The sequence below is a fragment of the Lactuca serriola genome, chromosome 9 (genome assembly GCF_051521515.1).
Source record: "Lactuca serriola cultivar US96UC23 chromosome 9, Lser_US96UC23_V15, whole genome shotgun sequence".
NCBI classification, from domain to species: Eukaryota; Viridiplantae; Streptophyta; class Magnoliopsida; order Asterales; family Asteraceae; genus Lactuca; species Lactuca serriola.
In genome coordinates this window covers 124,286,535-124,312,104 of record NC_136416.1, presented here as the reverse complement: position 1 = coordinate 124,312,104, position 25,570 = coordinate 124,286,535, and positions in this window count along the sequence as shown.

The following is a 25,570-nucleotide window of genomic DNA, read 5'->3' as shown; positions in this document are numbered from 1 at the left end:
ATGCGACATTATTTTCTAGAGGTTGAGGCTTGACAAAAATATTAGGCATTGTCCTATTGTATCTATATGCTCAAGAATTATTATTGAGTGATATTGCGAACACTACAAGAAAAAACCGATATTGCAACGGAAGGAGTCGTTGCAAAAAGCTAAAATTCTATAGCAAAAGGCAAATAGCGATGGAATTTGCAACGACCTATTTATGTCCCAAAAAACCCCGTAGTGAGGTTTTGCGAGGGAAACAATAATTCCGTCGCAAATGATAACATAATAAAATCTGTTGTAGATAGTATTTCGTCGTGTATTTCGTAGTAAGATTCCATTGCAAATTCCATGGTAGTTTTTCCATCAAAAATTCCATTGTAGTGGATCCGCAGCAAATTCCATGGTAATGAATCCCTAGCAAAATCTGTAGTGTTAGATCCCTAGCAAATTCCATGGTGATTCTTCCCTAGCTAAATTTGTTGTGGTGACTCCCTAGATAAATTTGTGGTATTGGTTCCATAGCTAAATCTGTGGTCTATATTTTATAGCACATTCCATAGAAAATTATGTTGACATGCTTACGTAACAAAGTTTGTTGCCACATTTCCATAGCACAATTCATAGACACATTTTGTAGGAATATTTTCGTTGCAAAGATAAATAGTTGCGGATGAATAATTAATTTACAAATTAATTCCCAATTATTTTGTACGAATATATAAAAGCCAAAAATAACAAAAAATCAAACAAGATTTTTACCATAAAATAAATAAGAAATATTTATTACATAGAAATGATAAGTAACCTAATTCAAAATAAAAACTTTGCAAGAAACAAATTGACACTTTATGATCTACTACGTTTGTAGTTATTTAAAAGTGTTTGTAACTGTCATTGCCGATTGTAGTTGTTGTTCAAGTTGTTCACATTTTGTGGTGTGTTGTTCATCTTTTGCCTTCATTATGCCTTCAGTTCTATTTTTTGGTCTTTTGGTTTGCTCACAAGCTCTCTCAATTCTTCTAATTCATCATTTTTTTTTCGGAAAGAGGCTTATTGGATCACATTTGAAGAGTTTAGGCCGATTTTCATCATCAATACCCAACACCATAGACACTATAATTGTAACAAATTAATAAAATCATGCAAATTCACAAAATATAAGAAGTATAATAACTCCAAGTTGTCTCATTTAAGCATGTTGAGTAGAAACTTGTGATTTTTCAGCAATCTTGCAACATATAGATTTATCAACACACAAAATGATACGACACAATATGCTAAATGGAAACCAGATAACATAATATAATTCTTGCCAATACATCCACATGTATCTACATGACTCTGGACGAAAATACCCATTCAATCCAAAAGCACCCAAATCCATATCCAGATTATCTAAAACTTCAGATAATCATATATTCAAGAGATTCCATTTTCTTTCCTCTGCTAAATTATATATTCCCCAGATGAAGAATTGTAATCGAAGTCCGGGAAATGGAAAATACCTGACACTTCACATATGCATGATAACTTACCTGTCAGTAAATCATATGAAAGAATGGATGCGTGAAAGTGAAAACAGTATTAATAAGAACTACCTGAAGCAAAATCCATTTGTAGTTAATCTTTAAAAAAGTACCTTTAGTATTTGAGTTCCTAAAACATGTCATCTGTTAGCATGTCTCTACACATGTCATTTTTTAGCATATCCAATTCCATTTAATTTTTTAAAAACTACCTCTAGTAATTCCTAAAACATGTCATCTGTTAGTATATCCCTACACATATTCGAAAACATAGAATGTTTGAAAAATATGGTTATATATATATATATATATATATATATATATATATATATATTAGTAATAATAATAAGAATAAGAATACGAATTAAAACATAATTATAATATAATAAATAAAAATAAGAATAATACTTATTATTATTATTATTATTATTATTTATAATAATAATAATAATAATAATAACAACAACAACAACAACAACAACAACAACAACAACAATAATAATAGTAATAATATTTATAAAACTCCGACGAACCCAAATTTTTCGCCGGCTTTTAACCCTTTCCCTCTCCTAGTGTAAAATTCAAATTTCCAAGTCCCTATACCTAGGTTTCCCTCTTTACCAAACCCCACATGGACTGATTGCCATTGATTCTGGTGTTTGTGAATCCCTAAATCAGCGACTAGTCCCCATGAGCCTCATTTGCATACCTTCCTCCTCCATCTGTTTCTCAATATTTTCTGAATGTTAACTTCAAATTCAATGGTTCTCTAGTATTCATTTCTCACTTCTTTTTATGGCATTCATACATTAGTTTCTCCCCATCCCCCATATCGATCATTGTTCTTGCTCACCTCAAATGAATGGAAGCCTAATTTTAATCTTCTTTATTCTACCGTTCTCACTTATCCACCCCGTATTTGAACCCTATGAAAGGCATCAATCAATTATTTTCACTTGTATTTCAAATGCAACCTACCCACGTTGTTTACCCTACATACACAGTCGTTTAATAGAATCACGTCCTTCTCTTTTGTTGATTCACTTTGTCTCTTTGTGGATAATTCTTTGTGTTTGAAGGTGGATTATGTCACAAAATGTATTTGATTTTTGATATGTTTCAATTTGCTATTGATCATCTGATTTCTTCATGATGTGTATTCTTGCATGTATTTCCTTATGTCTTAGATAAACTTCTGGTACGAAACATAATTTATGGTGTAATGATTTTGATCATCTTGTTAGGTTGAACCTTTTTTAGCTTTACACAGTTAATCTTTCTTTAAGATTGTGATGATAAAATTGATGCCCACAAATTGTTTGTTTAAATGCCTTTACCATATTAAGTTTGTTAATGTTTGAGTTTAGAAGACACATCATTCAAGTATGTATGAATCTTCCTAATATGATTTTTAAAACTTCATCTAGTGATCATAAGTTTAAGTTCGCTCTAATATTTCATAAGCAAGCTAGCACTTGTATGATATTTTCTTTACTATGTTAAAAGTCTGTAATATTGCTATGAATCTAATTTGTTCGTTACCTGAAGCCTAATGAAGTGGTTGAGCCTCTACTCATAACTATAGGCCTAAAAGCTCTCCATTTGAAGAAAAGGTACACTTAAAATATATAAAACGATATAGGTGACTTCATGACTCTAGCCATTGTGAGAAGGAGGTTGTGGTCGTGGATCATTCATAAGAGAAGAAAGCAAAAAAGAAAGAAAGAAAACATCAATATCATATATTAAGTTTTGACGCAAAAAATAATCACTATTTTTATTATTTGTCGTTATAACGATATAAACCGATTTTTAGTCCTTTTAATAAAAATTACTTATTTATTATAGAGACATGGAGTTTACATAAATTTTAAACATCTTTTAAACCGTTCAAATATTTTAAATTTGGGTATCTATAAGTTTTACAATAGGACTATTTTCATCTAAAAATTGATTTTTAACCAGTAAACCGATAACCGGTAAAAACATTATTATAAATATCCAATTAAAAACATCTTATGTTATCTTTTAAATATTTTTTACTCAAACTCCAAATGATATTATCTTATGTTAAAATGTTGTTTGACATGTAAAAATCATTTCATACACAAAACATAACATACAGTAACATAAAATAAACATCACATGCATGCATTATAATGTGTATAAACCAAGTCATGTCTACTAATAATTGTTGTGAGTCATCACAAGAATTATTAACTCTTTCCTAAAGGACTTAATAAACACTTCAAAAGGTCTTAAAGCTCCCACTTGCCAAGTCAACTCTTGCTTGCAAAAGGACTTCAAATCTTCATGTTGTGAAAGTTGCAACACTTAAACCCTTAAGACTATAATTAAGCCCAAAACCAAAAGCAGAAGCTTACGGTTGGGATTATGGTCTTAAATGGTTAAGTCATATTCAAGGAGGTCATTTCTTCATATTGTTACATTTAAAAAGAAATACAACTAGTCTAACTAATTTATTACAACAAATCAACAAATGAAAAATTACTTATTTATATATTACATCTTATGAATAAATAAATATCAACCAAACACAACACAAAGGTCCAAATGACTTGTTTATACACAACAACATATCAAATATTATAACAAACAACTCTTTGTTTTTTCTAATGCAACTTTTATGTGACCAAAATGCATGAAAAATGGTTGTATATAAAAATAAAAAATTTTAACTAAGAAGTTGACAAAGAAGACAAATACAAATTTTTCTTAACCAAAAGAAATTCATGCTTGTTTTCCAAAAAACAAAGATTATCAAACATAAAAAATCATTCTTACTTATAAAAGATGGCTCTGATACCACTAATGGGTTTTGATACAAAATATAAGTTTGTTTTTCATAAAAACTACTACGGAAGACTTAAAAATAACAATTTTATTATTAGTTTATAAAAAACCAAACCATCATGGATCCATTTATAGAGGTTAGAATGAAATAAAAATAACCAAAGAGTTTTTATAATGACAAAATTTGAAGCCTTTGAACCCAGTTGGTTTTGGGGTGTTGATGAATATAGCAAAAAATCAAACATGATTTTCTCTTTGTATCCACCATCAAGAGTAAGGCACTTGGAATGCTAATTCCTTCTTTTATTCTTGAGTATCTTAAGCTTTTAAGTGCTTAACTCAAATAAGCACTAAAGGAGACAACTCAATGAAGCATTAAATCACTAAACTAACATCAAAAGAGAGACAAGAGAAGAAAGTTTAGGCCATCTCTTTAAGAGAAGTATTAAGACATAAAAACTAGCCAAAAATCATGCAAGAAACATCATTTATATAATCCACGCAAAGTAAAGTCTAACCATTAAAATACTCTAGATTAATGGCTAGCTTAAGGAGCATGGGAAACAAGGTATGGAGGTTGAAAAACAACCTCCATTTTTTAAATATTATTTTCGGCCATACCTATCAAAAGAGGATGGATTTTTTATTTTTAATAAACTCTAAGTTTATAAAATATAAAATTTGTCTTTAGATAAGAGAAAAAAGAATCCAACTAGTCCAAAAGGTTGTGCATTACTTATTAATTCAAACAATATGAAATAATAAACTAGTTATAATCTCTTATAATTATATTTTTAATAAAACATTAATTATTCCCTAATTAAATACAAGAATTGATATTATTTATTAAAATTCACATTAATAATAAATGCACAAAATTTGACAACTTGATAAAGGTGTGACCTTATACGATCATATATTATTAGCAATATCACTCCATAATGACTTATGGGCATATAAATTCAACAATCTATAGTCCAGAAGTTGTAATTTCATCCAGAGGACTAGAGAACAACTTGCAACAACAATGTATTCTGTTTTTGAAGTTGAAAGGGAGACACAATTTTGTTTCTTTGAAGACCAGCTAACAAGTCATCCTCCTGGAAATTGGCATCCTTTAGATATGCTCTTTCGATGGAGTGTCGATCTAGCATGATCAGTGTCTGTGAAATCTTGAATATTGAAGTCATCCCCTATTGGTTACTATAAACCCTAGGATTTTGTTCCTCAAAGATATAAGAGGGTCTGTTTAATAACAGTGAGATGCAAAATCTTTGGGTTAGCCTGGTCTCAGGCATATTTGCAAGTAACAAACATGATGTCAGGTATGCTTGCAGTAAGTTACAAAAAGGACACAATCATTCCTCGGTAGGTCTTCTAATCTATAAACTCTTTGGATAGATCAGCAGACATCTTTACTCTGAAGGACATGGGTACTTTTGATGAAGCACAATTCCATGGAGTAGTTCTTGAGCAATTCGGAAGTGTATTTTTCTTGATTAATAAAAGTACCTTAAAGTTATTGTTTTACCTACAAAACTAGAAATAAATTCATTTCATGATTCATTCTCATTTGAAATCTAGTTACCATGAGTCTTGAGAAGTCAGCAACCATGGATTCATCAGTTGATCAGAAGATAATATCATCAACGTATATTTGCACAAGCATCAGATGCTTCTGGTTTGATCTTCTGAATTGTAACGTCCGTGTTTCCTACTAGTTTAGTCATAGTATGTAATCACCTTGGTCAACTATCTTAATCTTTTTATGAATGAATAAGAAAAGATTATTCATATAATTATTTGATTATATGTTTTATACGATATTTTATGCAAATTATATACGTATTTAACAATGAAACAAATAAGATTATAATACGAGTCAAAAATAAAAGGTTATTTAGGACAAATAATCAATACCTAGTGTTGTGTACCTAATAAGGATTCCGAAGATATAAAGAACGTCTGAATTCGAATTCAAACGAAGAAGTTATGGTACGTTGAAGTTTCGCATTTAATCCAATTCGGATACGCATGTCGCAAAATAGTAGATCGTAGATAGATCGCCTATTAGCCTAAGGGATCTACACGAAATTCGTAGTACTCGTTAAACCAAGACCAAGCATATAGAGAACGTTCAAGTCTGACTTCGTATGATGAAGTTATTTTTTTTCTAAGTTTCAGCACAATAGTGTGCAACATTGATATGTAAATTTACAATGATTGTTAGGAAAACAATCCAAACGACAGTTGAAGATCTCGTCTATGCCTATCCGTCAATATAAAGACTGTCGAGAACGAATATCTTATGAGAGAGTTAGGATTTTTAGACAAACTTTAATAGGCTAAGCCTGTAAAAATATAACTTCAAAAATAAAATCAAAATTAGCCGACAGAGTCTAACTGAAAGTTGTAGATCTCGTCCAAAGCTACGCGTGGATATAAAATCCATCAAAAATGAAGCTCATATGACCAAGTTATGATTTTTTTAGAAATCAAAAAATTTCACGAGCAGCCACGCGTACTGACTGGATGTGTGTGCGACACACCGCCCAAATCGTGATACGTGGCACTATAGGATTTTTCACACGTTAGCATAGCCAACAATTTGTGAGGTGCGCAGGGGACAATAGGCGCGGGGCGCATTCAATTTTCTACTATAAATAGGTGCGATTTCCATCTCTTTCTCCACACCTCTCACTCAAATTCTCTCTAAATCTCTTCTAGTTCCCGGCTACTTTAGTGAACCCCTGCGGTGTCATATATCCTGAGAATGGAAGCTCTTGGGTCAGAGTTCTGCCCACATAATTCCCGGTTTTTCGTCAGATTATTCTGTAAGTCAAGCTACGCTTATTTATTTTAAGTGTGTCATTTAATTATAGTCATAGTCGTTATTATGAACCTGTAATTAATATTTATCAGTGATTCCAAGTCATTATATTGATTGATCTACTTACGGGAGTGATGTCTAGGCTGGATTTTATGAGTTGTTTAAAGTGGGATTTCCAAACATTATACTTTATAGAGTATATTGTGAGGAATAACCAAATAGACCCTACCTCCAAAATGATCCTACCTGTTTATTTGTTACTGGATATATCTTGATGTAAACATTGGGATTGTTGAGGAATCTAAATCCTTAGAATAATAGTTCATAAATCTTGAAACTAGACTAAGACTTATTGTTATGTACATCTAGGTCTTTTGGAAAAGTGTTAAGGTGAAGTGTGTTGGATAAGGTGTCTAAGTCCATAACTATAATTGGTATGTATTTGACCCGAAATTAGCATGGTCCACTTGGGTTGCATTTCACCAAAACAATTTGACAGGATGGACTTTTGAGAAAATGTTATTTATGATTTATTAATATACTATAAGTTCTAATATATTAATATGATATCATATTATTTAATTAGTATTGGTCGGAAATTAATTCGGAATTAATTCAGTGATCAAAAGAGACTAATTAAATATACCGGGACTGATTTGGCAAATCAATGATTCTTATAGTGTAGGCCAATGGATATTTAGGTTGGGCTATAAGTCCATGGATAGTCCATGGAGGTTTAACCCATGGTGCCTAAGTAATATGAAAGGTCACGTCCATTAGGGTTTACATGGATGTAACCCTAGACTTTTCCACACTATAAAAGAAGCCCCTTAGCTCCTAAAATTGAGACTAGTGGTTCAAGAAGATCATAAGAGCCGATTTTTGTGCAAGTCATTCTCTCTCAAGTCCTCCATTGTTGGTGTATTTTGTGAAGCATTTGAGGCATCACATTTGGGATGCTAGACTCTTAAAGGTACAAGTTAACAAGCTACAACAAGAGGTAAGTCATCTAACTAGTTTTATTTATTCAAGTACCCATGTTTTGTATGCTAGTAAGGACAATGCTTTGGAAAAACAAATTGCATGTATAATTAGAGAAAACATAGATACAAAGAATTTAGGGTTGCATGTGCAACATATGGTTGTTAGAGTGCTCAAAACCCATCAATGGTATCAGAGCCTAGGATTGTTTTCTGTTATACTTGATGCTTATTGGTTTTCAAAGTTGAAAAAAACGATTTTCTGCCTTCTGACTGGTGAACTCGCTGAGTCCACTGGCTAACTCGACGAGTCCACCCAGTAACAGACCAACTCGATGAATCCAGTTCATGTACTCGACGAGTTGGTGCTCCTTTGTGCAGAGTTTCGAGTTTTTTGCTAGAATTGGATTTGGATCATTACCCCCAAACTGTTTTTTGAACCATGAAATATGTTTTTTGATATGGTAATGATCATGCTTATCCAATTAAAAGATAATTGTCATAATTTCAAGGTTTGTATTAGTTTATATGATTAGGCTAATTTCTTGAAGATTGTTGATATGAATTATCTTATTCTTATGAGTTTAATTAGATCATGGATGAATTATTTGATTATTGTGTTAATTAAAATAATGATCTAAATGCCTTTAATGGACTCCATAACTTGTCCTCAAGTTATGGAAAATGAAAAGTTTTTTCATTAAAAAGTCATTAAACTCACAAGTTATGGAAATGAAAAGTTTTTAAGAGTTTCAAAACTTGCCCTCAAGTTTTGGAATTTGTAAAGTCACTTATGAATACTTTAATTCAAAACCCAAGAATTTTAAAAGTTTAAAATTTAACCTTTATACTATTATAATATTAAAAGTTTAATAATTATATATATCTATAAGACAAGTCAGTCTTACCATTAGTAGGCCTCATTCACGAAGACGGTCTATAAGGGGTATAACTGCCTATAAAATGGTGGTTTAATGGGTGTCCACTCTCACCCACCACTTCCTTGACTAGTGGAGGGTCATTAGACGAATGGGTAAGATAGGACATTAATTCTTGTTAAAACTATAATGTAAATTATAAAGTAACTAAGTGTTTTATTAAATTCTCAATCTTAGTTACTTTAGGAAAAATGCAAAATTGATGCTAATCCTTGAAATAGCACTTTGCACCTTGCCAAGTCGTTAATGGAGCGTGTGTGATTAACCGGTATATTAACTTGGACTAGTAAGGGTGGCAAAGGGTAGCTTGATGTTTGTCATAGACCGATGGAGCGTGTGTGGTTAGTCGGCACATTGATTAGGTGATAAATGACATCGAGTGTACCAAGCACATTTGCATGGTTATTCACACCTTGTTTGTGATCCTCGGTATCCCAGTCACAAACTTGAAGGACATAATCGAGATTTAAACAAGCCATTAAAAAGTTCAATGAATCTCATAGGAATCTAGGAATTTCAATCCAATTAAAACTTAATAATCAATTTCGTTTTTCATGGTGGAAATTGGTAAATCGCCATTTACCTACATTCAAATATTTTGCATTTGGATTACTACATCTCTCTTCCAAATTGTAAAATATTGTGTTGGGTCCTATCCTTATTTTCATTTTGGGTGTTATATTAAGGATTATTATCTAATCTAAAATTTGTCTTTCTTATTCAGATGTATTCCAACACTGCTTCTGGCTCAAACCCTACTGGCTCCTTCTCTCTCATGAACTTGTGTGGGAGAGTCATCTTTGATGGTACCAACTTCAATGTCTGGATTAGGAACATCAGGATGGCCAATCGCTATGAGGACAAGGAATATGTCCTCGATAAGGTGCTTAAGGAAATTAATGAGTTGTCTGCTACTCCAGAGGAGATCGTTGAGTTTAGGACTCATGAGAAGGATGCCACCAGGGTGTCTTGTATCATGTTGGCCACTATGACAACTGAACTCCAAAATTCCTATGAGGACCTCTACCCTTTTGAGATGCACCAAGACCTGATGGAAAGATACCAACAGAGTGCTCATCAAGAGAGGTATAAAATCATCGCCTCCATGATAACAAAAAAAAATGAAGGATGGTGAACCCATCACGGCCCACTTGCTGAAAATGAAAAGGTTTGTGGACCGCTTGCTGAAGTTGAATGTGAAATTCGATGAGGAGTTGGCCATAGATATCATTCTACCCTCCTTACCTCCTATTATGATCAATTCCGTATGACCTATCATATGAACAAGGAGGAGGTCACTCTGAGCAAGCTTCAAGGCCTTTTGAGGATTGCTGAAAGTAGTCTCAAAGGTAAATCTGTTTCTACTCCCATAGCTACTGCCCCTATCTTGGCTATTGGACATGGGAAAGGAAAAAAGAGGAAGGCTCCCTCTAAGAGCCGTAAGGGAAAGTCTCTTGATGGATCATCTTCAAGTGGGACCAAGGCTGGTTCCGCTGCTCCCTCTACCATTCCGAAGAAAGCAGAGTGTTTCTATTGTCATGAAAAAGGGCACTGGAAGCGAAGCTGCCCCAAATACTTGCAGGATGTTAAAGAATGGAAGGTTAAGGCCACCCATGCAGGTATTTATACTATTCTATCTGATAAATCATCACATTCTTGTTCTTGTGTCCTTAATACAGTTTGTGGATTTCACATTTGTTTTGATTTGTAGGGACTAAGAAAAAGTAAGGATGTGGAGCATGGGAAATAATGTGTCGCACATTGATTCTTCCAATTATTTGGATAACGCATGATTGTGGCATTGTCATCTTGGACATGACAGTAAGAAGCGCATAGGCCAACTCCAAAAGGCTGGAGTTTTGGAGTCATTCAACTTAAGGTTGGATGACACTTGCGAATCTTGGTTACATGGAAAGATAACCAAGTCACCCTTCACTGGTATGTAACACCGTAAAATTAAAACAATTTTTCACATTCGAAAAACACATTTTAAATAAAAACATTCATTCATAAAATGACATAACATCATGTTTTTAATTCACAAATGTCTCCCAAGATCAAAATACATCCAATCCCATATGTGTGTACGAATCAAGTCGGCGCCTTCCCGCGGTCATCACTGGTACCTGAAACACATAACACTGAACACTGTAAGCATAAGCTTAGTGAGTTCCCCAAAATACCACAATAATCACATAATAGCCACTCGAGGCTATAACTCTGTTGACCCTCTGGTCAATGTGTCTCAGTGGGGCCCTCCAGCCCCAACACTCTGTGGGCCCTCTGGCCTTAACTCTAGGGACCCGAAAGTCCCAACTCTGTAACTCTGAATCATGCATATCACATATCACAATAAATCACAACACATAATAACATGCAATCACACTGGCATATAACTCTATAATACTCTGTCTCTTAACTCTGTTACCACACTAGGTAAAGTATAGTGAGAAGACTCACCTCGGGTATCTCGGTAAATCTATGACTCGGTAAATACTGGCCTAGCCTCTGCCTAATCATATGAAAATAACACTCTATTTAATATAACTCTCAAAGGCTAGACTATGCTCTCTTATGACACTCTCAAAAGGGTAAAAGACCATTTTACCCCTCTCATAGCTCAAAGGCCCCACAATAGACCATACCCTAAAAGTCAACCAAAAGTCAACTCTAGAAGTGGGCGCTCTTTGTCAACCTGTCCACAATCACCCAAATTGTATCGACTCCCCTAGCATTCCTTGGCAATTTGGTGATAAAATCCATGGTAATCTGTTCCCACTTCCATTTGGGAACCTCCAATGGCTGCAACTTACCATGCGGTCTCTGGTGCTCGGCCTTAACCCTACGGCAGGTTAAGCACCTCTCCACAAACCACGCGACATCCCTCTTCATACATGGCCACCAATACTCCCTCTTCAGGTCTAAATACATCTTAGTGGATCCGGAATGGATCGAGAACTTTGACCAATGAGCCTCTTCCATCAAAATGGTACGCGTCCCTCCCACAAACGGTACCCAGATACGCCCCTGAAATGTCATAAGCCCCCGGCCATCGGTAACGAACTCCGATACCAACCCAACAGCTCGCTCTTTCTTCTGCATCTCAGGCTGCACAGCCTCAGCCTGTGCCCCACGAATGGCGTCCAACACCGGAGCTATCACGGTCAATCTCAAACATACATCTCGCAACGGGGTGCTCTCTGCCCTGCGGCTCAGTGCATCGAATACAACATTAGCCTTGCCCGGGTGGTACAGGATCTCACAATCATAATCCTTGACCACGTCCAACCACCTCCTCTGTCGCATGTTTAGGTTGGGCTGATCCATCAAATACTTTACGCTCTTGTGGTCCGTGTATATCGTACACCGAACCCCGTACAAATAGTGACGCCAAATCTTGAGGGCGAACACCACTGCCCCCAACTCAAGATCGTGGGTGGGATACCTCGTCTCCTGAGGCTTCATCTGCCTCAATGCGTATGCTATCACATGCCCTCTCTGCATCAGCACCGCTCCCAACCCCAAAATCGACGCATCACAATACACCACAAAGTGCTCCATCCCCTCTGGGAGAGCTAACACTGGGGCTTCACATAGCCTCTGGCGAAGCGTCTCAAAGGAGGTCTGCTGCTCTGGTCCCCATGAAAAAGCGACACCCTTCCGGGTTAACCTGGTGAGTGGCACGACGATCTTGGAGAAATCCCTGATAAATCTCCGATAATAGCCTGCCAACCCTAAGAAACTCCTGATCTCGGACGGTGACCTCGGCACCTCCCAACTCATCACTGCCTCCACTTTGGCCGGGTCGACCAATATCCCATTCTGGTTAACGAGGTGCCCTAGGAACTGGACCTCTCGCAACCAGAAATCATACTTGGAGAATTTGCCATAAAGCATCTCCGATCATAGTACTCCGAGGATCTCCCTCAAATGCTCCTCATGCTGCTCTCCGGATCTCGAATACACCAAAATATCGTCGATGAACACGATCACCGACCGATCCAACATCGGCCTGCACACTCTGTTCATGAGATCCATGAACACTGCCGGGGCATTGGTGAGTCCGAAAGGCATCACCACAAACTCATAATGCCCATAACGAGTCCTGAATGTTGTATTCTGAATGTCCTCATCGCACACCCTCACCTGATGATACCCCGACCTCAAATCGATCTTGGAGAACCAAGATGCTCCCTGCAACTGATCGAACAAATCATCGATCCTCGGCAACGAGTAACGGTTCTTGACCATCAGCTTGTTCAACTCCTGGTAATCAATGCACATCCGGTGTGAACCATCCTTCTTCTTGACAAAAAGGATAGGCGCTCCCCACGGCGAGCTGCTCGGCCGAATAAATCCCTTTCCCAACTCCAAAAGGCTGGAGTTTTGGAGTCATTCAACTTAAGGTTGGATGACACTTGCGAATCTTGGTTACATGGAAAGATAACCAAGTCACCCTTCACTGGTATGTAACACCGTAAAATTAAAACAATTTTTCACATTCGAAAAACACATTTTAAATAAAACCATTTATTCATAAAATGACATAACATCAAGTTTTTAATTCACAAATGTCTCCCAAGATCAAAATACATCCAATCCCATATGTGTGTACGAATCAAGCCGGTGCCTTCCCGCGGTCATCACTGGTACCTGAAACACATAACACTGAACACTGTAAGCATAAGCTTAGTGAGTTCCCCAAAATACCAAAATAATCACATAATAGCCACTCGAGGCTATAACTCTGTTGACCCTCTGGTCAATGTGTCTCAGTGGGGCCCTCCCACCCCAACTCTCTGTGGGCCCTCTGGCCCTAACTCTAGGGACCCGAAAGTCCCAACTCTGTAACTCTGAATCATGCATATCACATATCACAATAAGTCACAACACATAATAACATGCAATCACACTGGCATATAACTCTATAATACTCTGTTTCTTCACTCTGTTACCACACTAGGTAAAGTATAGTGAGAAGACTCACCTCGGGTATCTCGGTAAATCTCTGACTCGCTAAATACTGGCCTAGCCTCCGCCTAATCATATGAAAATAACACTCTATTTAATATAACTCTCAAAGGCTAGACTATGCTCTCTTATGACACTCTCAGAAGGGTAAAAGACCATTTTACCCCTCTCATAGCTCAAAGGCCCCACAATAGACCATACCCTAAAAGTCAACCAATAGTCAACTCTCCGGGTTACGTTGCGCATACCAAATGTGTACGCTGAGCGTACCCGGCTGCACCTCAGAATCGGGGAGCGCCTCCCAGTACGCGCCACGTACTAGGAATTACGCTCGGCGTACTCCCCTGCTTCAGCCCTTTTGCTCTTGAGGTCTTAAACAGTTAAGACCTACGTCCATATTTTAGGTTTGACCTCTTCTAAGCCCCATACTCCATAAAGTTGAGGACTTTAAGCCTTTGCATGGCTGAACAAGTCACTAACTCCCAAAATGATCAAACCTTCAACTCTAGAAGGCTTAAAACACATGCATGACTCCAAAGTAATATCCAAGATGGGAACTTTATGGCTCTAAATCACTAGTAACACTGAAAAGGGACAGATCTCGGACCATGGAGCACTTTACACTCATAAAGTTTCCACCTTTGGGGTTTTTAGACCTAATAAGGACACATACAACAACAACCAAAAGAAGAGGAAAGTTTTGAACTTTATACCTCCAAGTGCAGCTCTTTCCTCTGTAGATCTCAGATCCAAAATGGCACCTCAAGCTTTAGCCTCCAAGAACTCCCTTCCTTCTTCTTCACTAAGCTACAAAAGCACCAACAAGCTCAAATCAACACTCTCACACTCTAAGAACGATGGGGCTCTCTTTTAGGGTTTCACTCACTGATATGGAGGCTAAGGAATGAGCCATAACACCCTTTAAATTGTGCACAAGGAGGATTAAGGTTTTTACACCTGGGCCGAGTACGCCCGGCGTAACTCTAGGTACGCCCAGCGTACCTTGGTGACTCCGCGTCCAAATTAAGCGCGTGAGTACGCGCAGCGTACCCCTCTGGTACGCCCAGCATACTCACTTGCTACAATCCCTCCACTTAAGGACTAAACATGCCCAAACAATAAAGAACAAGGATGAAAGGAATATACCTGAATCTCAGGATGTTACATGGTAGTTGTGAAAGGGGTGAAGGTTTGTTGGATCTCATGCACACCGATGTGTGTGGGCCCTTCAGAACCGCCACAAGGGATGCTAACCACTTATATGTGACTTTTATTGATGATTACAATAGATATGGTTATATCTACTTAATCAAACATAAGTCAGAAATCTTTGAGAAATTAAAAGAGTTTAAACAAGAAGTGGAGAATCAGCTGGGCAGGAAGATAAAGATGCTACGATCTGATCGGGGTGGTGAGTATCTTAGTATCGAGTTGCAAGACTATCTTAAGGAATATAGGATTGTTTCACAATTAATGCCTCTTAGGACGCCACATCTTAATGGTGTAGCTGAGAGGCGCAATCGAACCTTGTTGGACATGGTTCGTTCCATGATGAGTCGAGCTTCGTTATTCGGGGGGTATACCTTAAAGACTTCCACCCATATCCTTAATCTAGTCCCAACTAAGAAGGTTGCCAAAACGACTCACGAGATGTAGACAAGGAAGGTTCCCTCGTTAGTATACATCAAGGTTTGGGGTTGCGAGGCTTTCGTGAGACGTGAAACTCACGACTAGCTCGAACCTCGTAGTGAGCGATGTATTTTCATCGGCTACCCACAGAAATCCTTTGGTTATCTCTTCTATAGATCGAGTGACAATGTTGTCTTCATTGCGAGGATAAGAGTCTTTCATGAGAGAGAGCTCATAGGCCAAGGAGACATTGGGAGGCAAATTGACCTTGAAGAGCTTCAAGAGTCAAGCGGTGAAGGAACCTCAAACACTAGCAATCAACCTAAGGAGGAAACTCCTATTGAGCCGATTGACAAGTTTGTACCTCTGAGCGTTCCAGTAGAGTTAGTGTTCCACCTGTGTTGTATGGTTTCCATATGACATCTGAGGGTGATACGATTATCAGTGATAGCACATTGATAAATTTGGATGAACCTAACAACTACAAGGAAGCCATGGCAGGCCCTGATTCTACGAAATAGAAAGAGGCAATGAACAACAAGATTCAGTCCATGTATGACAATCAAGTTTGGAACTTGGTTGACAATGTATCGGGTCGTAAGACAGTCGGGTGCAAATGGATCATCAAGAAGAAGACCGAAATGGATGGCAAGGTACACACATATAAGGCACAATTGGTTGTGAATGGATTTAGTCAAACTCCAGGAGTTGAATATGATGAGACCTTCTCACCAGTGGCGAAGATTAAGTCTATTAGGGTTATGCTAGCCATAAATGCATTTCATGATTATGAAATATGGCAAATGGATGTCAAAACTGTTTTCCTTAATGGAAAGTTGGCTGAGGATGTTTACATGAGTCAGCCAGAGGGTTTTGTCAGTGCAAAGTATCCTAATAGAGTGTGCAAGCTTGAGAAATCCATTTATGGATTGAAACAAGCATCTCGCAGATGGATTCTTTGTTTCGAAGAGAAAGTAATAGAGCTTGATTTTTCGAGAAGCGAGGATGAGTCTTGTGTGTATGTCAAGGCTAGTGGGAGTACAGTTACATTTCTGGTGTTGTATGTGGATGACATACTTCTCATAGGAAATGACATCCCAACCTTGTAGGCAGTTAAGTCCTGGCTTGGGAAGTGTTTCGCTATGAAGGACCTCGAAGAAGCTGCCTATACTCTGGGGATAAGGATATTGAGAGACAAGAGTAAAAGACTAATTGGACTTACTCAAAGTACCTAGTTGGATAAGGTGTTGAAAAGGTTCAACATGATGGATTCCAAGAAAGGTGACTTATCCATCCAGGGCAATAGCAAACTGAGTAAAACTCAGAGTCCAAATACAAAGGTTGAGATAGTTGAGATGAGTCGAGTACCATATGCTTCCGCGGTTGGTTCGATCATGTATTCTATGACTTGTACTCGCCTTGATGTGGTGTTTGCTTTGAGCATGGTCATCAGATATCAAGGGAATCCGGGCAAGGCTCACTGGACTGCGGTAAAGAACACTCTCAAGTACCTGCGAAGGACTAAGGACTGAGTCCTTACCCTTGGTGGGAGTGATGACTTGAGAGTGGTGGGGTATAGTGACGCTAGCTTTCAGACATACAAGGATAATTTCCGCTCTCAGTCGGGCTGGGTCTTTACCCTGAATGGAGGAGCAATAACTTGGAAAAGTTCCAAGCAGGAGAGAGTAGCTTATTCAACTTGCGAATCAGAGTACATAGCAGCAAGCAAGGCGGCAAAGGAGGAAATATGGGTGAAGAACTTCATCGGAGACCTTGGATTTGTACCATCTATAAAGGAGCCTATGGAGATTTTCTGTGACATCGACAGTGAAGTTGCCTTAGCCAAGGAACCAATGGATCATAGCAGATCCAGGCACATCAACCGAAAATATCACTTCATAGGACATCTAATAGAAAAAGGACTCCTTGTGGCAAAGAGGGTATCGTCTGAGGAGAATCCAGCAGATCCCCTCGCGAAGGGATTGAGTAGGGTTAAGCACTTACAGCATGCGAGGCGCGTCAGGCTGAAGGACGATATTAGTTTTAATGATTAGATAGCTTTCGAAACATGTAATAGTTGAAATGTAATTGATATTTGATGCTTAAATAAAAGGTGTTTTTATTTACTAGTATGGTACTGTAGGAATTACTTGACAAAGGCTTTATCCGACTGAGTACCTCTCCCTGGGGTGCTCCAGTATTGTTTGTCAAGAAGAAGGACGGATCAATGCAGATGTGCATTGATTATCGTGAGCTGAATAAGGTGACTATCAAGAACAAGTACCCACTACCTCGCATTGATGATTTATTTGATCAACTTCAGGGTGTTAGATATTTCTCGAATATTGATTTGAGATATGACTATCATCATTTGAAAGTTCAAGAGCAGGATGTATCGAAGACTATTTTGCGTACTCGATATGGGCATTATGAATTCCTTGTCATGTCGTTTGGTCTTACAAATGATCCTGCTGTATTCATGGATTTGATGAATCGGGTATGCCACCCAATGCTCGATAAATCTGTCATCGTATTCATTGACGGTATTCTAATCTATTCCAAGTATGAAGTTGATCATGCTCTTCGTATTTCTGCGGTATTGGAACTTCTTTGAAAGGAGAAACTATATGCTAAATTCTCAAAATGTGAATTTTGGCTTTGCGAAGTTCAATTTCTCGGCCATGTTATTTCTAGTGATGGTGTATCCGTAGATCCTACCAAAATAGAAGCCATTCAAAATTGGGAAGTGCCCCATAATGCTTCCGAAATTCGTAATTTCTTGGGTCTCGCAGGATATTATCAGAGATTCATTAAAGACTTTTCTCGTATAGCTGTACCTCTCATGAGTCTTACTCGGAAGGAAGTGAAGTTCGAATGGGGTGAAGCCCAAGAAAAAGCTTTCTCAAATCTAAAAGATCTTTTCACTCATGCTCCAATCTTATCACTCCCAGAAGATGATGATGATTTCTCCGTATATAGCGATGCTTCAAGATTAGGACTCGGTTGTGTGTTGATACAACGTGGTAAAGTGATAGCCTATGCCTCAAGACAACTGAAAGATTATGAAAAGAATCATCCCAGACCACTCATGATCTCGAACTCGTTGCGGTCGTATTTGCCCTAAAACTTTGGAGGCATTATCTTTTTGGTACAAAATGCCAATTATTTACCGACCACAAAAGTATCAAGTACATATTCAGTCAGCAAACTTTGAATATGAGACAACACCGAGCCATGGAGCTGATCAAATATTATGACTGTAAAATCCTATATCATCCTGGAAAAGCCAACGTAGTTGCCGATGCACTTAGCAGAAAGGTTTATCATAATAGTATGTGTTATGCTATTACTCATACTACAGTAAAATTCACTATTCTAGATGAACTAGAAAAATGGCAAGAAGAGGCCCTAAATCCAAAAAATGTGAAGAAAGAAGGGATGATACATTATAATGATGCTTTACTTGATGATCCACGAGGATTAAAGGTATTCAAGAATCGGCTATGGATTCCAAAGATTGGTGGATTAAGACAGAACATTTTAGATGAAGCCCATAAATCTAAACTGTCAATACATCCCGGCACAAGTAAAATGTACTACGATGTAAGTGTTGGAATAGTGTCTAAGCCCGTAACTATATTTGGTATGTACTTGACCCGGTTGTGCATGGTCCTTTTGGGTTGCCTTCTCCAGAGCAACTTGACAAGGTAATTTAAGGAGAAAGAGAGAGTATTATGATTTATTAATATATATTATAAGAATAATATATTAAAGGAGAAATCATATTTATTTAATTAGTATTGGTCATAAATTAATTAAGAATTAATTTAGTGGTCAAAAGAGATTAATTGAATAAAGGGGTATAAACTGTCAAATGTGTGATAGTTGAGTTTTAGGTTAAGGAAACCTAATGGGCTTAAGGGGGAACGAAATTATGATGGGTAACCATCATATTTTCGTCCAAGGGCCTTATTCCAAAAGGATCCATGGGCTGCTTTATGGTTAAGATGTCCATTAGGGTTTAGAGTGAAACCCTAGTAATCTGTAACTATAAATATGACCCCTAGGGCATGAATTCGGCTACCACTTGATTCTAAGAGTACCCTAGGCCAAATTCTAGCCTCCCTCTCCCTCTCTCATATTGCCTTCTTGCTTGTGGGGTTTGTGAACCATTAGAGGAGTTGCATTTGTGACCCTAGGCTCAAAAGAAGAAGATATACAAGATCTAAGCCAACAATCCAAGAGGTAAACATCTAGATCTGATTCTATATGTTAGTTATGCTGTTTATATGCTAGATTAGGGTTTGTAAGTCTTGGAATCAAAGCATGTTCAATAGTGAAACCTAGATCCAAGCATTAGGGTTTGTATGAGCACATAGGAATGTTTCTTATGCATAAAACCCATCAGTGGTATCAGAGCTTTGATTGGTTTCAGTTGTATGTGATGCTTAACTGCTTTATTTGCTGAGAAAACGATTTTTTTGGTCCCTGCCCGACTCAACTTGGCGAGTCACTACCTGGACTCGGCGAGTTGGCCCCTACTCGGCGAGTCCAGGCCTGACTCGGCGAGTCAGTTCGTCAGAATTAGGGTTTTTCGGGTTTTTGGCTGCTGTTTTGACTTGGACTTGATGCTTAATTGTTTTATGAAGTTAAAATCCGAATTTTATCTATATTAAGTGTTTATCCTTGCCAAAAGAATAGATAATTTCAAATCTTTTTAAATATTAGTTATTCATGTGATAAATATGGATTATTTAAAAAATTATTTGGTAATTATCTAATGACTAAAATTAAGACTAGGTCAAATATATATAATTATGAAATTAATTGGTTAATTTGAATTATTTGTTATTTTATCCCTTATGTTTTGAAAAGTTCAAAACTTGCCCTCAAGTTTTGAAATTTAAATTTTGTAATTAAAAGTTTAAATTTGAATAATTTAAATTTCAAACCCTTAGGATTTTACAAGTTTAAAATTCAACCCTATACTATTATATATTACAAGCTTAATTAATATATATATGTATAACTTAAATGCTAGTCTTACCGTTAGTAGGCCTCATTCACGAAGCCGGTCTATAAGGTGGGTATAAGGTTGCTGCCTATAAAATGGCGCTTAATGGGTGTACATTCACACCTACCGCTTGCTTGACTGGTGGAGGGTCGTTAGCCGAACGGGTAGGATAGGGCAACCCTCTACTCATTAAAAGTATAATGTTGAATACAAAGTAACTACATGCTTTTTGCAAATTCCCATTCCTAGTTACTTTAGGGTAAAATGTGAAAATGATGCTAATCCATGGAATTACACTTCGTACCCTTGTCAAACGTTGATGGAGCGCGTGTGGTTAACCGGCACATCAATTTGGGGATGACATAGGTAGCGAAGGGTGACTCGATGTTTGTCATAGATCAATGGAGCGTGTGTGGTTTACCGGCACATTGATTGGGTGATAGTGACATTGGGTGCACCACGTTAATTCGCATGGTTATTCACAAATTTGTTTGCAATCCTCGGCATCCCAGTCGCAAATTTGAAATGCATATCGAGATTTAAACATGCCATTAAAGAGTTCAATGAATCTCAAAGATCTAGGAGTTTTCAATACATTTAAAACCTAAATTGCTTTTTCGTTTTTCATGGTGAGAATTAGTGAATCGTCATTCACTTACCTTCAAATTATTTACTTTTAGAGTACGGCATCCCTTTCTAAGTTGTAAATAATGTTGTTGGATCCTAGCCCTAATTTCTCATTTGGGTGTTTAATTAGGGATTCAATTCTAATCAAACTTTGTTCCTTTCTTTTTTCAGATGTCTGCTAACAACAACAACAACAACGCTTCTGGGTCATTCTCGTTGATGAACTTGTGTCAGAAAGTGACATTTGATGGTTCAAACTTCAACGAGTGGATGAGGTACATTCGCATGATCACACGCTACGAGGACAAAGAATATGTCCTCGATGAGAAGCTTAAGAAGATCATCCCATATGTTGCTACTCCTGAGGAATTGGCCGCCTTTGAGGCCGACGAGCGTGATGCCACAAAAGTTCACTGTATCATGCTGGCCACCATGAACCTCGAACTCCAAAAATCCTATGAGGACATGTATCCATATGAAATGCATCAGGATTTGCTGGACAGGTATCACCAGAGCGCGAGGCAAGAGCGCTATGAGATCATCACTAACATGATCACCGCTAAGATGGGGAGTGGAGAATCCCTAACCTCTCATTTGCAGAAAATGCAGAGGTATGTTGATCGTCTTCTCAAACTTAATGTTAAGTTTGATGAGGATTTGGCTATCGACATAATCCTCCACTCCTTGCCCTCCTGCTATAATCAGTTCAGGATGACTTACCATATGAACAAATAGGAGGTCTCCTTGAGCAAGCTCCAAGGACTTTTGAGGACTGCTGAGAGCAACCTCAAAGACAAATCTGTTGCACCATCCCCTGCTGTGGCCGCTCCTGTGATGGCAATAAGTCAAGGAAAGGGCAAAAAGAGGAAGGCTCCATGTAAGAGCCACCATAAGGGGAAACCCCATGATGGTTCGTCCTCAAGTGGGACCAAAGCTGGCTCCGTTAACCCCTCTTCCGATCCTAAAGAAGCAGAGTGCTTCTATTGCCACCAAAAGGGCCACTGGAAGCGAAGCTGCCCTCAATATCTGCAGGACATAAGAGATGGGAAGATCAAGCCCACATTTGCAGGTATGTATTCTATTAAATCTAATAACTCATCATTTGCTACTTCATGGGTTCTTGATACAGGATGTGGTTACCACATTTGTTCTGATTTGCAGGGCCTAAAAAGAAGTAGGGAGATGGAGCATGGGAAGATGAACCTGATTATGGGAAACAGAAGATCTTCGCCTGTGACCAAAGTCGGTGTTTATTCTTTAGTGTTGAGTAATGGGTTAGGAATAGATTTAGAGAATTGCTGTTATTCGCCAGATATGGCAACAAACATTATTTCTTTTCACGGGTTGTTTAGACAAGGTTTCAGATATTCTTTTGATAATAATAATGGTTCTATTAATGTTTATTTGAATGGTGTCTTTTATTTCAATGCATTACCTTGTAATGGGATTTATGAATCTGTGATGATTGTTGATAATTTTGGAAATAATGTTTTGAATATTGATTCGTCTACTAGTCTAGACAAAGCATGCTTGTGGCATTGTCGCCTTGGCCATGTCAACAAGAAACGCATAGCCCAACTCCAAAAGGATGGAGTGTTGGAGTCATTCGACCTTAGGGACGATGACACGTGTGAGTCTTGTTTACTTGGGAAGATGACCAAGTCACCCTTTACTGGCACTTGTGAAAGGGGTGAGGGTTTATTGGATCTCATACACACCGATGTGTGTGGGCCCTTTAGATCCACCACAAGGGATGCTTGCCGCTTCTACGTGACTTTTACAGATGATTATAGCAGATATGGATATATCTACTTGATCAAGCAAAAGTCGGAAACCTTTGAAAAGTTCAAAGAGTTTAAGAATGAAGTGGAGAATCAGCTGGGCAGGAAAATCAAGATGTTTCGGTCAGACCGAGGAGGAGAGTACCTAAGTCTTGAGTTTCACGACTATCTAAGAGAATGCGGAATCGTTTCGCAATTGACGCCTCCGAGAACGCCACAATTGAATGGTGTGGCTGAGAGACGTAATCGGACCTCGTTGGACATGGTTCGTTCTATGATGAGTCGGATTTCGTTACCAATAGCTTTCTGGGGGTATGCCTTAGAGACTGCCGCCCACATACTTAACTTAGTTCCCACCAAGAAGGTTTCCAAGACTCCTCACGAGATATGGACAGGGAAGGCTCCCTCGTTGGCACATATCAAGGTTTGGGGTTGCGAGGCTTTCGTAAGACGAGAGACTCACGACAAACTAGAACCTCGTAGTGAGAAGTGTTATTTCATTGGCTATCCGCAGAAGTCTTTTGGCTACCTTTTCTATAGACCGAGTGACAATGTTGTCTTCGTTGCTAGAAGAGGGGTTTTCCGAGAAAGGGAATTAATAAGCCAAGAAGACAGTGGGAGGCAAATTGAACTTGAAGAGATTCAAGATCAAAGCGATAAAGGAACCTCGGACACTGGCACTCAACTTGAGGAGGAAACTCCTGTTGAACCTATTGACGAGTCCCTACCTCTTCGACGTTCCACTAGGGCTAGTTTTCCACCCCAGTTTTATGGTTTTCATATTACTACTGAAGGGGATACATTTATTAGTGATAGTACACTAGTGAATTTGGATGAACCTAGCAGCTATAAGGAAGCCATGGCAGGCCCAGAGTCTGCAAAATGGAAAGAGGCTATGGACAGCGAGATTCAGTCCATGTACGACAACCAAGTTTGGAATTTGGTTGATAATGTACCGGGTCGTAAGACAGTCGGGTGCAAGTGGATCTTCAAGAAGAAGACGGACATGGATGGGAAAGTGCATAGTTATACAGCGCGATTGGTTGCGAAGGGTTTTACTCAAACTCCCGGAGTTGACTATGATGAGACCTTCTCGCCAGTTGCAAAGATAAAGTCTATTAGGGTGATGCTTGCCATAGCTGCGTTTCATGATTATGAAATATGGCAGATGGACGTGAAAACCGCTTTCCTTAATGGAAAGTTGGCTGAGGATGTCTACATGAATCAACCAGAGGGTTTTGTCGATACGAAGCATCCAAATAGAGTATGCAAGCTTTAGAAATCCATTTATGGATTGAAACAAGCATCTCGCAGGTGGAATCTTTGTTTTGATGAGAAGGTTAAAGAGTTTGGCTTTCTGCGAAGCGAAGATGAATCTTGTGTGTATGTCAAAGCCAGTGGGAGTATAATAAGCTTCCTCGTATTGTATGTCGACGACATACTACTCATAGGAAACGATATCCCAACCTTGCAGGAGGTCAAGTCCTGGCTTGGGAAATGTTTCGCTATGAAGGACCTCGGAGAGGCTACTTATATTCTGGGTATAAGAATAGTTAGAAACAGGGAAAAGAGACTGATAGGACTCAGTCAGGATACATACTTGGAAAAGGTACTAAAGCGTTTTAGTATGGAAAATTCCAAGAAAGGGGAGTTGCCAATCCAAAGCAATACCAAGCTGAGTAAGACTCAGAGCCCGAGTACAGAGACAGAGATAGCTGATATGAGTCGAGTACCTTACGCTTCCGCAATAGGCTCTATCATGTACGCTATGACTTGCACTCGCCCTGATGTGGCCTTCGCCTTGAGCATGGTCAGCAGATATCAAGGGAACCCTGGTAGAGCTCATTGGATTGCAGTTAAGAATATTCTTAAGTACCTTCGGAGGACCAAGGAATGGTTTCTAGTCCTCGGTGGGAGTGATGACTTAAGGGTACGAGGGTACAGTGATGCTAGTTTTCAGACGGATCGGGATAACTTCCGATCGCAGTCGGGCTGGGTCTTTACCCTAAATGGAGGAGCAGTGACTTGGAAAAGTTCCAAGCAAGAGACCGTAGCTGATTCAACGTGCGAATCAGAGTATATTGCGGCGAGCGAAGCGTCAAAGGAGGCTATATGGTTGAAGAACTTCATTGGAGACCTTGGATTTGTGCCATCCATAAAAGAGCCGATGGAAATTTTCTGTGATAATGAAGGTGCGGTTGCTTTGACCAAGGAACCGAGAGATCATGGCAGATCTTGACATATTGACAGAAAATACCATTTTATCAGACATCGGGTAGAAGAGGGACTCCTCGTTGTGAAGAGGGTATCATCAGAAGAGAACCCAGCAGATCCCCTTACGAAGGGACTGAGTAGGGTCAAACACTTGCAGCACGCTAAGAGCATTGGGCTGAAGGATGATATAAGTTTGGATTAGATAGGAAATGTGTAATAGATAGTTTGTACTTGACATTTGATGAATAAATGAAATTGTAT